Here is a 14023-nt window from a genome sequence, read left to right on the forward strand (position 1 = left end):
AAATGATGGTAGTCATTCCTCAAATGAGATTCCCAGTTCTCAGTTTCGTCAGGACTGTGTACTTATAAATGAAATCATGTTCCACCAAGCTTTGCTAATTGATGTCACAATGGAAAGTGCTATCCAATTTGTAAGCTCAAATTTGTTTACTACTTAAAATTTCTCTATGATTAAATTCTACTTTCATTAAGATAAAGAAAAATTAAGTTGGGTATCATCTAACACTTTCATACTATGAAAGGTTCAATGAAGCAATTTATCTTTGTACTTCTGTACTAAATTTGAATCTGGACTAACTAAAATAATATAACACTTTGGGACAAAGATACACCCTAGCAACCCTGCAATAGAAGCCAAGATGGAGAAGACCTCCACAACCTCCATGATCTTTTCCCTGGTGCTATGGTAGACAGGGAGGAAGGTGATCCAGACACTGCAGAACACCAGCATGCTGAAAGTTAGGAACTTGGCTTCATTGAATCTGTCAGGAAGGTTCCTTGCTAGGAAAGCCACAGAGAAGCTCCCCAGAGCCAAGAAACCCAAGTATCCCAGGACAACATGGAAGACAATGACTGAGCCTTTGTTGCAAATAATGACAGTCTTCCCATGTTCAGATTGTATATCTCTGTCAATAAAGGGAGGAAATTTTACCAACCAGATGCCACAGAGAACAAGTTGGATCAGGGTACAAAGGGGAATGACGAAGTTAGGTGCCCCTGATGTCAGCATCCCTCTCATCCTTCTTTCTGGAGTAGTGAGCTTGAAAGCCATGACCACAGTTATTGTTTTGGACAACACTGTAGAAATAGCCACTGTGAAAAACACTCCAAATATGGTCTGCTGCAGGATGCAGGTGGCTTGGTTGGGATGTCCAATGAAGAGCAATGAGCAGAGAAAACAGAAAACTAGAGAGATGAGCAGGATATAGCTGAGAATGCGGTTATTGGCCTTCACAATAGGAGCATCCTTGTGCTTCACAAAAGTGACTAGTACTAGAATTGTGATGGCTGAGAAGGACATGGCTATGGAGCTTAGAGCAAACCCCAGTGGATCTTCATAAGCCAGAAATGTCACAGCTCTTTGGAGACATTGGGTTTGCTCTAAGTTGGCATACTGATCGTCTGGACACCTCACACACTGTTCCATATCTGCTGGTGAAAAACAATAAGTCATTATAAGGTATCATATTTATGTAGTTAATAATTGTTCTCTATTAAACTATGCTTTGTGATGGAACAAACACCATCATAGGGAATGGAACAGCTAAAAGTATTTAGTAAACTAAAAAAGAATGAAAAATATGACAGAAAATGATATTCACAATCTCAGATTATATAATTCCTCAAACCATAATTTCACTACTCACAGCCAAGGGTAATGTGCAGTCTTGTTGCATTCTTAAAATCTTCACTGTTGTCTTTCTTGGACAGGGGACACTTAATCCTTTAAACCATCTAAGCTCTTAAAATATATTTAATTAAACAGCCTTTACCCTGAGCATCTGGCCTTTATCAAGGACTAATCTGGTGATCTAGGGAAAGACTGTGGTCTGATCATATAGTCAACTTTCTTTATGCCTAAAATTTTTGTTTAAAATTGTTGAAAATGTCTGTCTCCGTAAACATGTTCTATATAATATAAAATCAGTAACAATCACATTGTGAGAGATAAATTGTTGGTAGAAGATATTGCAGGTTATTTGCTGGGTCCAAAAAGTTGATACTTTATAATTGGTAAAGTTATGAAACACAGAGATTTTTGCTCTTCAGTATCAGTTAAGCCACATCATATTTCTAGTTGGGAAAGAGAATGTCTTCAAATTCTTCAAGTTTTCTTCTGCATCTAAGCATGTACCTGTTTCATTGGAAACCTCATTTTCTGGGCACTGAACACAATCAAAGCAGCAGTCTGCTGTTTCTTCCTGATGAATTTTCCTGAATCCAGCAGTACATGGCACACTACACATAGAGGAGGGAACCTGAGGCAATACATACATATTATAAGATATGAGTGTGTATGTGTGTGTGTCTACTTCAGGTATACATCATATGTAGAATAACCTATAAATTGATATATGGGACATTAATAGATATGGTTATAAATAATCCTCTGATGAAAAGCATTAGTTAACAATTTCAGGCACCTTATTATTTAAAATTACACTGCAATGCAATGAATGTCACCCAACATTTACTATATCATGTGATATTATATATGTAACATTCATGTTGTAGAAATTCAAAACTTTTCCTTCCTAAACTGATTAATCTAAAAGCAATGTTTATGTGGCATCAGTCTCTCTTTCATCATTTATAAATAAACAATAGAACATTGAGTTGTATAGAGATAGAAGGTAGGGTAAATCACGAAAGAGTTGTTTGATGAATATGGAAAAGTACGTTCTACAGGGCACTTATAAAATTAATTATTTTTCCTACGTTTAAAAGAAAATCTTAGTCCCAATATGCCTCCCCCCTTTGCCCAGCTTTTGTGAAGAGTTTCTTGCACATACCATTACACCCCTGCCATACCACCCTAGCTTTCTTCTATGCTGTGGTATAAATCCTCCACAGGACCAAGCATATTCCCTCCCACTAATACCAGATAAGGCAGAGGAGGGGAACTGGGAAGAGGGATAAGATTTGAAAAGTAATCAATTACAATAACCAACAAAAATATATAAATTGTCTGATCCTGTTCAACACCTCCAACAGCTGATACTGTGCTACAGTTTTCCATACCCAAATAGTGCCAGGAGAGATCTGGGCTCACAGGAGTGCTGACCAGACCGTGACCACAGGGAAGACCAACATGCCTGTACTTAGGGAAACACCCTGGGCCCAGAATTGAGAAGCCTGGGAAAAGATCCTTCTGTGTTTCTCTTTGCACCCAGAGCTGACCCTGAGCCACAGCTCTCCATACCCAAATTCGTCCAGGAACGATCAGTTCTCCAAGGAGTGCTGACACAAATGCTTGAAGGAGGAGCAAGCTACACTCAATATAGCAAGACCAGCTAACACCAGAGATTTCCAGATGGCAAGAGGCCAAGGCCAGAACATAAGTCTCAGAAACCAAAGCTGCTTGGCATCATCAGAACCCAATTCTCCCACAACAGTAAGGCCTGGATAACCCAACACACCAGAAAAGCTAAACTGTTTCAAAATCACATCTCATGATGATGACAGAGAACTTTAAGAAAGTCATAAAATAATTCCATTAAAGAAAATCAGGACAACACAGATAAAAAAATAGAAAGAGGACACACAAATATTCTTTAAAGAATTACACAAAAACAGAACCAAAAGGGTAAAGGAATTGAACAAAACCATCGAGATTGGAAAAATGGAAAAGGAATCAATAAAGAAATCACAAAGGAGGATAATCCTAGAGATAGAAAACCTGGGAAATAGATAAGCAATTATAAATGAAAGCATCATCAACAGAATACAAGAGATAGTAGAAAGAATCTCAGATGCAGAAGATACTTGAGAAAACACTGAAGCAAAAGTCAAACAAAATGCAAAATTCAAAATTCCCCTAACCCAAAATGTCCAGGAGATACAGGACACAATGGGAAGACCAAACCTAGGGATAATAAGTATAGAAAAAAAGTGAAGATTCCCAACTAAATAAGCCATTAATATCTTCAACAAAATTAAAGAAGAAAATGTCCCTAACCTAATGAAAGAGCTGACCGTCAGCATAAAAGAAGCCTCCAGAATTCCAAATAGACTGGACCAGAAAGGAAATTCCTTCTTTCAATAATATTCAAGATACCAAATGCAACAAACTAAGAAAGAGTAGTAAAGCAGTAAGAAAAAGTCAAGTAATATATAATATCAGACCTATCAGAATTACACCAGTCTTCTCACCAGAGACTATGAAAGCTCGAAGATCCTTGGGACATGTCATACAGAGCTTAGGAGAACACAAATGACAACCCAGGGTAGTATACACAGCAAAACTCTTAAATAAGATAGATGGGGAAACCAAGATATTCCATGACAAAATCAGATTTACACAACATCTTTCCACCGATTCAACCCTACAAAGAATAGAAAATTGAAAAATCCAACACAAAGGGAGAACTACTCCATAGAAAAAGCAAGAAAGCAATCTTTTTTTTAACAAAACCAAAAGCCAAGAAAACATAATTCCACCTCTAACAACAACAACAACCACGAAACAACAATAACAAGAAAAATGGGAAACAAGAATAACTTTTCCTTATTATGTCTTCACATAAATAAATTCAATGCCCCCTCCCAAAAAAGCACAGACTACCAGACTGGTTATATAAATAGAGACCAACATTTTGCTTCCTACATGAAACACACCTCAGTGACAAAGATAACCAATTCCTCACAGTAATAGGCTTGAAAACAATTTTGTGTGCTAGTAGTCCCACCCCCCAAAAAAAAGCTAGAATAGCCATAAAAAATCGACTTTCATTCAAAAGATATTAACAAAACATAATGATGGAGATTTCATCTTCACTAAATGAAAATGCTTCTATGAAGAGCTCTTAATTCTGAACATCTATAATCCATATGCAAGGGCAGCCATATTCATAAAAGAAACTTTACTAATGCTCAAAGCACACATTGCTTCCACAAAATTATAGTGGGAAACTTCACCCCACTCTCATCAATTGACAGATCAGAGAAACAAAAAATCTACAGAGACACAGTGAATCTAACTGGATTTAACTGATATATATATATATATATATATATATATATATATATATATATATATATATATATATACATATAAAACATTACATACTAAAACAAAGGAATATACCTACTTCTCAGCACCTATATAGTATAATCAGACACAAATCAGGCCACGACAGATATAAGAAGATTTAAATAGTCCCACTCAACCTAACAGATCACCCCAGACTAAGGCTGGTCTTCCATAAAATCAACCTCAACAACAACAACAATGACAACAAAACCCTACATAAAGACCACATACACATGGAAGCTGAAATATATCCTACTAAATGATAACTTGTTCAAGGATGAAATAAAGAAGTAAAAGACTCATCAAAATTTAAAGAAAATGAAGGCACAACATACCAAAACTAATGTGTCACAATTAAAACTAAGAGGAAAATTCACAGCTTTGAGTGCCTCCAAAAAGAAATTGGAGAGTGCATGCACTAGTAGATAAACAGCACATCTGAAAGATCTAGAAAAATAAAAGAAGCAGATACAACCAATAGAAGTAGACAGCAGGAAATCTTTAAACTCAGGTCTGATATCAAGCAAGAAAAAGAAAGATCTGTACAAAGTAAAAACAAAACCAGAAGCTGGTATTTTCATGAAATCAACAAGATAGATAAACCCTTAGGTAGTCTAACCAGAGGGCACATAGACATGTTCCAAATAAACAACATCACAAATGAAAAGGGAGACATAATAATGGAAACTGTGGAAATTCAAAATATCATTTTTTGATTTTTAGAGTATAAGCCTACTGCAAAGGCTTATACTCAACAAAACTGAAAAACATGGATGAAGTGGACAATTTTCTAGACTGATACCAAAAACAAATTTGAATCGGGATCAAATTAATGGTCTAAACAGTCCCATAACACCCCCCAAAAATAGAAGCCATCATTAATAACCTCCCAACAAAGAAATGTTCAGGATCAGACAATTTTTGTACGGAATTCTTTCAGATCTTCTAAAGATGCCCAATACCAATATACTCCCACGTATTCCACAAAATAGAAACAGGAGGAATAAGATGAAATTTGATCTATGAATCCAAAGTTATGTCAATACCAAAATCACGCAAAGACCCAACAAAGAAAGAGAACGTCAGACCAATTTCCCATATGAAGCTCAGTGCAAATGTACTTAATTAAATCCTCAAAAACTGAATTCAAGAATGCAGCAAAATGTTCATCACCATTAAGTAGGCCTCATCTCAGGGAAACAGGGATGGTTCAATGTAAGGAAATTATCAACATAATCCACTATATAAAATAATTCAAACAAAATGGACACATGATCATTTCAGTATATGCTGAGAAAGCATTTGACAAAATCCAACATCCCATCATGATAAAAGACTTTGAAAGATCAGGAATTCAAGGCACATAACTAAACATAGTAAAATCAATATACAGAAAACCAGTAGCTAACATCAAACTAAATAGGGAGAAACTTTAAGCAATCCCACTAAAACCAGGTACTAGACAAGGCTGCCCACTCTTTCCACCATTATTCAGTAAAGTACTCAAAATTCTACCCAGAGCAATTAGACAGCAAAGAGAGGTCAAAGAGTTGCAAATTATAAAGGAAAGGTCAAAATATCAATATTTACAGATGATATGATAGAATTCTTAAATGACCTCAAAAATTCCACCAGAGAACTCCTATAGCTGATAACAATTTCATAAAAATGACCAGATAAAAAATCCACTAAAACAAATCAGCAACCTTCCTATACTCAAAGAACAAACAGTCTGAGAAAGAAATTCGTGAAGCAACACTCTTCACACTAGTCATAAACAATATAAAGTATCTTGCTGTGACTCTAACCAAACAAGTGAAAGGTCTGTATGACAAGAAGTTAAAGTCTCTGAAGTAAGAAACTAAAGAATAATTCATGAGATATAAAGATCTTCCCTCCTCCTGGAATGGTAGGAATACTTTGATAAAAATGTCTATCATGCTGAAAGAAATATACAAATTAAATGAAATCCCTATCAAAATTTCTACACAATTCCTCATATAGTCAGAAAGAGCAATTCTCGTAATAAGAAAATAACCTAGGATAGCGAAAACAATTCTCAACCATAATAGAAGTTCTGGGAAAATCATAGTCCCTAGCCTCGAGCTGCACTACAATGCAAATAGTGAAAAATTTGCATGGGATTGTTACGGGGAAGAACACTAGAGTAAAACTGAGGTCAAAGAATTGATCCTACACAATTATGATCACTTAATATTTCACAAAGGAGCTAAAGCCTTCTAGAGGAAAAAGACAGCATTTTAAACATTATGTTCATAGCAGCCCTATTTATAATAGACAGAAGCTCAAAGAAAACAGATGTCCTTTAACAAAGGAATGGAAACAGAAAATGTGAATTTACACAGTTGGTTTCTACTCAGCTATTATAAATAAATAATTCATGAAATTCTTATGCAAAAGGATGGAACTAGGATATATCACCCTCTGTGAGGTAACACAATCACAAATGAACACGCATAGAATGTACTCACTGATAAGTTGACGATTAGCCCAGAAACTCTGACTAACCAAGATACAATTCACAGACCATATGAACCTGAAGAATAGTGAAGACCAATTTGTTGATGCTTCAGTCCTTCTTAGAAGGGGGACAAAATATTTACAGGAGGCATTATGGAGACAATGTGTCAAGCAGAGACTGAAAAAAGATCATAAAGAGACTGCCCCACCTGGGGATCCATCCCATATACAATCCTAAAACATGGATGCTATTGTGGATGCAGGGAAGTGCTTTCTGACGGGAGCCTGATATAGCTGTCTCCTGAAAGGCTCTTCTAGAGCCTGACAAATACAAAGGTGGATGCTCACAGTCAACCATTGGATTGAGCTTAGGGGTCCTTGAGAGTGGAACTGGGGAAGGGACTGAAGGAACTTTGGACATTTACAGTCCCATTTGGGGAGCAACAGTCTCACCCAGCCAAACTCTCAGGGACTGGACCACCAACCAAATAGTACACATGCAGGAACTCATGGGACCAGCTGCATAGGAAGAAGAGGATGGACTTGTTAGATGTCAGCAGGAGGAATAGTTTGTGCGCCTAGGAGGGTTGGATGTTCCAGTGTAAGTGAATGCCAGGGATGTAAGATAGATTGGGTGGATGGATGGGGACACCCTCATAGAGGCACTTGGATGGAGAATTGCATAGGGGGCTTCTGGGGGTAGACAAGAAAAGGGGATAATATCTGAAATGTAAATAAAGAAAATATTCAATAAAAATTAAAAAGTCCTATATATACATACATATTATGCATATATCATATACATATATACATATATGTATATATATATATTAAAAATGGAAACGTTGAATCTAGAAAAAGATTTCTGTTAATGAATACATACTACTTTCAATTTGGCTATAAATATGTTCACACCGATTCTGCAAATTCTGTAGTTTAAATAGAGTTATAAAATTTTAATTATATATACGAATTTAATAAATATATTCCTGAGTGGTGAATAGGCATGTGGGTGAAACTGAACATGGAATCCAGAGGCTTTGATCTCTAAGACCAGATTTACATGAAAATGAGAGAGATCAAATTTTGGTGCTTGTAACTGAGAATGGTCTTTTTCAAGCTAATAGTTCATCACCTCATATTTTAAAATGTAGATAAACAGAAAAAATAATAATTGTACCCACTGATGTTCCTCCCGTGGCCCACTCCAAATCTTCAGATAAATGAAGTTGTTGGCTACGTGGAAAACAACTAAAATAGCTTCCGATTTTCACTTTTAATCCAAGGCCTTGTGGAAAATTCCAAATGATAAAAATATCATACTCTGCACACTGGTTTTCTCTATGGTTCATGCTCACCAGTTCTCCAACAGGGTTAGTAAATACCCTAGTTTTCAGCACGGAAGACACCTAAATGAGATCCATCTTTAGATGCTTACATATGCACATCAATAAAGGGAAGAAAAATTTGAGATTTTTCTCCTAAATCTTTAATGACTTTACAAAAAGACAGTGAATTAAAGTAATCACATAGTAAAGGCATTGCACATCATGGATGATTGAACATTAATATACTTATTATTAAAGTTCAATGCTAATACATGCTAGAAAAAAGTGATTATGAGATCACTAGTAACATGGTGTATCAGTGTGTGTGTGTGTGTGTGTGTGTGTGTTTATGTGCACCCATTTGTCAAAAAATGACTAAAAAATTGTTTAAAAAATGAAACCATGTATGTGCAAATAAAGAAGGATTCTGAATGTGTGTGAAAATAAACATTGGTTGTTGAGTCTTTCATGTATAGAGAGTAAACATATATGAAATAATATAAACTTAATAAAATGTATAGTATTATTCACTTATGGATTTGTAAATAATCGAAAATTTAAAAGAGTAACTATTAGTTAATACACATGTATTGATTCTTGAGAAATTATTCTTTAAAAAAGTATTCTAGTGTTGTCATCACTTAAGGTTTTCATGACAAAACTCTTGTCTCATATTTTAAACTTTAAAATCACTTGTGGAAATGTTGAGACACGTTTTCACAAAAGTCTCTGTTATCTTAAAAAATGTATTGTCTCCTATTAAGTGTAATACTTGAAATTCATATTAATCCATGTGAAAGATTAATTGGGGAGTTTTTCAATGTAGAAATATTTCTAATGGAAGAATAATCTCTAATAAATGGACATGTGTTTCTCTGGGACCATTTAAAAGATCACATTGATATCTCTAAGCATAATAAAATGTAAGAAACTTTACCAGCTGGCAGTCAGTGAATTCTCCTTTGACACCTGTTGTTTTCTGAGACTCTACTTGTTGAAGAAGTAGTTAATGGTAGGTGTGGGCCACAGCATACACAGCATTATACAAATTGTAACCTTCTTCACTCAGGGCCATGTCATATTTGTGCAGTGCTGGCCATTCCAATGTGTTATTGAATGCAAAATTATCCATTTTATTGATGTTTTTAGAGACTGAACAATTAAAATATGTCCACCCCAGCATAGACTCAGAAATGTTTACAAGGTATTTGTTATAGTTCATTGTTTGCATAAAATTTCTAAATTTAGCAAGCTCACCTCTGTGGTGTGCAAAAGTGATAGTCCCATGGGAGAAATCAAGGCTGAATTCTTTTTTATTTGTGATAACATCCCATTGTGAGGTTGTGATCCAGACTCTCCGAGAACCCAAATATTCCCACCTTCTAAAGCTGACTTCTAAAGTAGAATTCTTTTCACCATAAATGATAACAACATTTGCTGAAGATGTCATAATTTGTTTATCATATATCATAGCCTTTGTCATGTACATCTCCATGGTTTCTGGGATCACATTCAGAAAAGCTAAACAGATCGCATGCCTTTGCATTTCTTCTCTCAACTCTGAGAGAAACTGAATACCCTGGTCATTATCTGAGGTGACCAGTCCTATCCAAGTCCATCTAAAATTAAGCAGCAAGGAGACCATGCCATGGGACAAATGTGTTTCCTTGGGGCCTATCTGATGGAGATAGGGAAACTGGTCATGGTCATTAAGGTTAGTATTAAATGGCCCAAAGAAAACCTAAAGAATGTAGAAGAGAGGACAAAACATCCACATCAGGAATATGATTGCTATGATTAAATGACTCATATACAAGTAACACTACTCACATTTCAGAACTCTTATTGAGGACTGTAAGATTATACAAGGAATATAATGTATTATTCCTAACAGATTCTAGACGATTCCTAAAAATTCTGAATTTCCTACAACAAAGTTTGGCCTGTTTGCCCAAAACATCTATGATCTATTTATTTAATTTGTTTCTATATAATGTGTGTGTGTGTGTGTGTGTGTGTGTCTGTGTGTCTGTGTGTGTCTGTGTGTGTGTGTGTGTGTATGTGTGTGTGTTTGTGTGCGGGTGTGTATAGCAGAACACTCATAAATGAATGTTGCCCAAGGCTTCTTGTAGACACCTGTAAATGGAATTTAATGTTGCTAACTCATTCAGTGTCACACTTTCTTACCTTTGGTGTCCTAGATTGAACTGTCAGTTTTAAAGTTGTTTTCCATGATATTCCTGTAAGGTCTACATCACAAAGTCCATCTTCTCGGCAGACATAATTCACAAAATACCATCTATTGTATTCTGGTGAATATAATTGATCCAAAACACTCAATGTATCTTGACACAGATCAACAATGTTGACAAATAACAAAGACATGTTGGGTAAAATATAAGGATTCTTGTTGATTTCATCAGTAGCAAAAAACATTACCATAAAAAACTCATATCTTCTTTCTGGCATTCTAAAATAAGGCATAATGAATACTAAGGGAGATGATTGAAACATAAATTGCAGTAAAGTTTTCAATATAAGACATGCTAAAGTACTCTCTAAATGTCTTGAAATAAGCCTCATATACTAGATATATTTAGAACTAAATACAATTTCAGAATTCATATGCATTGAATAATATGATATGATAAATTTTGTATTCAAGAAAATCGCTTTATCTCTGAATGTCATCCTTGTTATAATCCTCTTGAGTAAGACTGCTGTAAAATAACCTTGGATATATAATTCTGCATATACATAAAAAGTAAGAATTAAAACAAATATGAAAGACATAAGAGTTTCACATTAAATTTATTTGATTATTTGAATGGGTTTTATACAACAAGCATCTTAATAATATTGATTATTTTGAGAATCAAAAAATACATCAAAATTTTATATTCTATATTTTAAAACACTAAGATATTATTAATGCATATCTAATAATATCCATACCTGAGTATACTATGTCAATTTTGCATACTAAATTGTTTCCAACCATACAAAATATTATTTGGGAATTATGGACAATATTGTTCACGATTTTAATTTTCGACTATTAATATTCAACAAACTGAATAATGATTTTAAGATATATTACATTTAAATATATTTATCCAATTCAAAATATTCAAAATGATACAATATAGTACGTAACCAGAATATTATCATTTATGTTCTTTTACACATTAATTTAATGTTACCTTTTAGTGTGTTGTTACTATGTCAATTTCGCAAAACTGGTATAACATTTCTCTTAACACCTCAGTCTTCCTTATTCTTTGAGATCCTTTAAATTATGCCTGAGCACAGTCATCCTATCTCCATATGAAATGTGTTCATCTAACCCAGCACAGTTGGTAGTTCATCTGTTACTATTAGCAATTACCTCTACTCAGGATAAATATATCTATTCTTTTCATTTGGTGAAATTTATATTTTTCACTTGAGAGCTTGCAAATAAGATTTTCTTTCTAAACCTGAACAGTGTATTGACACAGTTCATTTATTTGTATTTTAAACCTTGGTTTGGCTTATAAATGGGTCACCAATGAGGATTTCCACTATTTTTCCAATGAGGTGTGGAATAATACAGAATGCATCAGAAATGAAATTTCTACTAACCTAACAGAGAAGTATAATAAATTGCAGCCACCATCATTATCAACGTTTATGCATTGTACTGTTGCTAACAATTGGAAAATGTATTTTTTTAATCTGGAAGATGTGAAAATTGAATAAGAGATGGGGTAAGAGTCAGAGATAGACAAAGGAGACACAGACACATTGACGATCTGCAGTCATCGATGATAATATATCATACTTGGGATCTCAGAACTATGGTGCCACAATCAAAACAGCTTTTTATGAGCAAGTACTACATTTATTCGTCTACATTTTTTCTAATGCTATAGTTATTCACGAAATAATAGAAATATTTACTATTTACCAGATAGTGATGATAAGTCTATTACCTAGATGGGCATTTGCAAAATTGGACCAAAAGATTATTCTGGTAGCAACATATTATGACTGACTGTCTTTTTCCATATTCAATGTCAATTCCAGAATGGCAGGAGAGATTCATACAAAAACGATTTTAAAATGCAATGTGTAAGTATATTCACAAGTGTACATATGTTATATATGAAAGAAGATGTAGTAGACCTGCCTATACACAAATATTTCAATGAATGAATCTATGTCCAACTATTGGAGATGAAAATTATACAACCATTTTAGGAAGGCATTTAGATGCATGCTCATACAGTCATCATTGGTAGACAGTTGAATATAGGCAGTGGCATTTTGTCTTCATATTGAACTGTTGCCAAAGGTGAGAATTGTGAAATCATGGCAGATTAGGAAACCTATTTCTAGAAATGATATTCACAAAGACTGAAAGATAGGATGTAGTCTCTCTCATTGTCTATGTGATATCTCCATGAGATCTAGAGCCCAATATATTAAAGCTAAACTAAACTGTGACACATTTGAAATCATTCAAATTAGTATAATATCAAATAGTGATTGATATTATACTTAATTTTCAGTGATTCCTAAAGTTAGAGTAGAAAGAACAGGACAGAACTCCACTGTTTGTGTACATAGATAAGTATTTTAATTCATAACATTGAATCAGGTAATAAATGTTAATGACTTACCTAAATTCAAAAATGTCATCATAAATATTGTCAATAGGTCCCTCGATTGTCCGAAGGAAAAAAACCACAGTCAGTTCTCATATCTCCATGATTATCTTCACTATTCTTTACCCTCCAAAAGCAATTGGGTTCAGTCAAACAGCACAAGATGAAAGAAAGCATTAGGAGCAAAAAGGAAATAGCAAAAATAGACAGCTTCTTCATGTCTGCTGGGCGCTCTAATGGAGCAGTTGTTTAATCTTTTCCTTATGCAGACAAACATCACACACATTTACTCCAATGTGTCTGTTTTAAGGCTATTGCTCTATGGAGCTATACTCAATTTTATTCAACTGTTCATTCGCATTCATCCTATGTCATTCTCCCTGGACACGTCAGGAAAATTCTAGCCTCAAGCACTACATCTGAGGTCTGAAAACTTTTGATAAAAACATTTCTGAAAACATGTTTTGAAGATCATGCTAGCCTTCCTCAGGTGCCATGACTTCATTCATATATCGGAAAACATATTTTGGAGATCATGTTCTCCATCCTCAGGTGCCATGATTTCATTCATATTCGTGGTATAATTCCCAAGGACAATTTCTCCTGGACAGCTTTTGCCAGAATATGTGTCAACAACCATATGTATAAACACAATGGATTTCAGCAGAACGTCCATAGGCAAAGGTTAGAAAGTCATAAAAGTTCAATATCATTCACACTCTGAGAAGAATCATGGGACATTATGTCTTCCATTGTCTAGTGTAGAGAAGCACAGTCTCACATGAAACATTGAGCCAGGAGTTGAACATTCTC

At 34.7% G+C, this 14023-nt stretch overlaps 1 pseudogene; it reads right to left on the reverse strand.

The window, feature by feature from the left end:
* Nucleotides 1–243: 243 nt before the first annotated feature.
* On the reverse strand, nt 244–13429 carry LOC127671014 (vomeronasal type-2 receptor 116-like; annotated as a pseudogene).
* Between the last annotated feature and the right edge of the window lie 594 nt (nt 13430–14023).

This window comes from Apodemus sylvaticus, chromosome 20 (genome assembly GCF_947179515.1).
Source record: "Apodemus sylvaticus chromosome 20, mApoSyl1.1, whole genome shotgun sequence".
NCBI lineage: Eukaryota > Metazoa > Chordata > Mammalia > Rodentia > Muridae > Apodemus > Apodemus sylvaticus.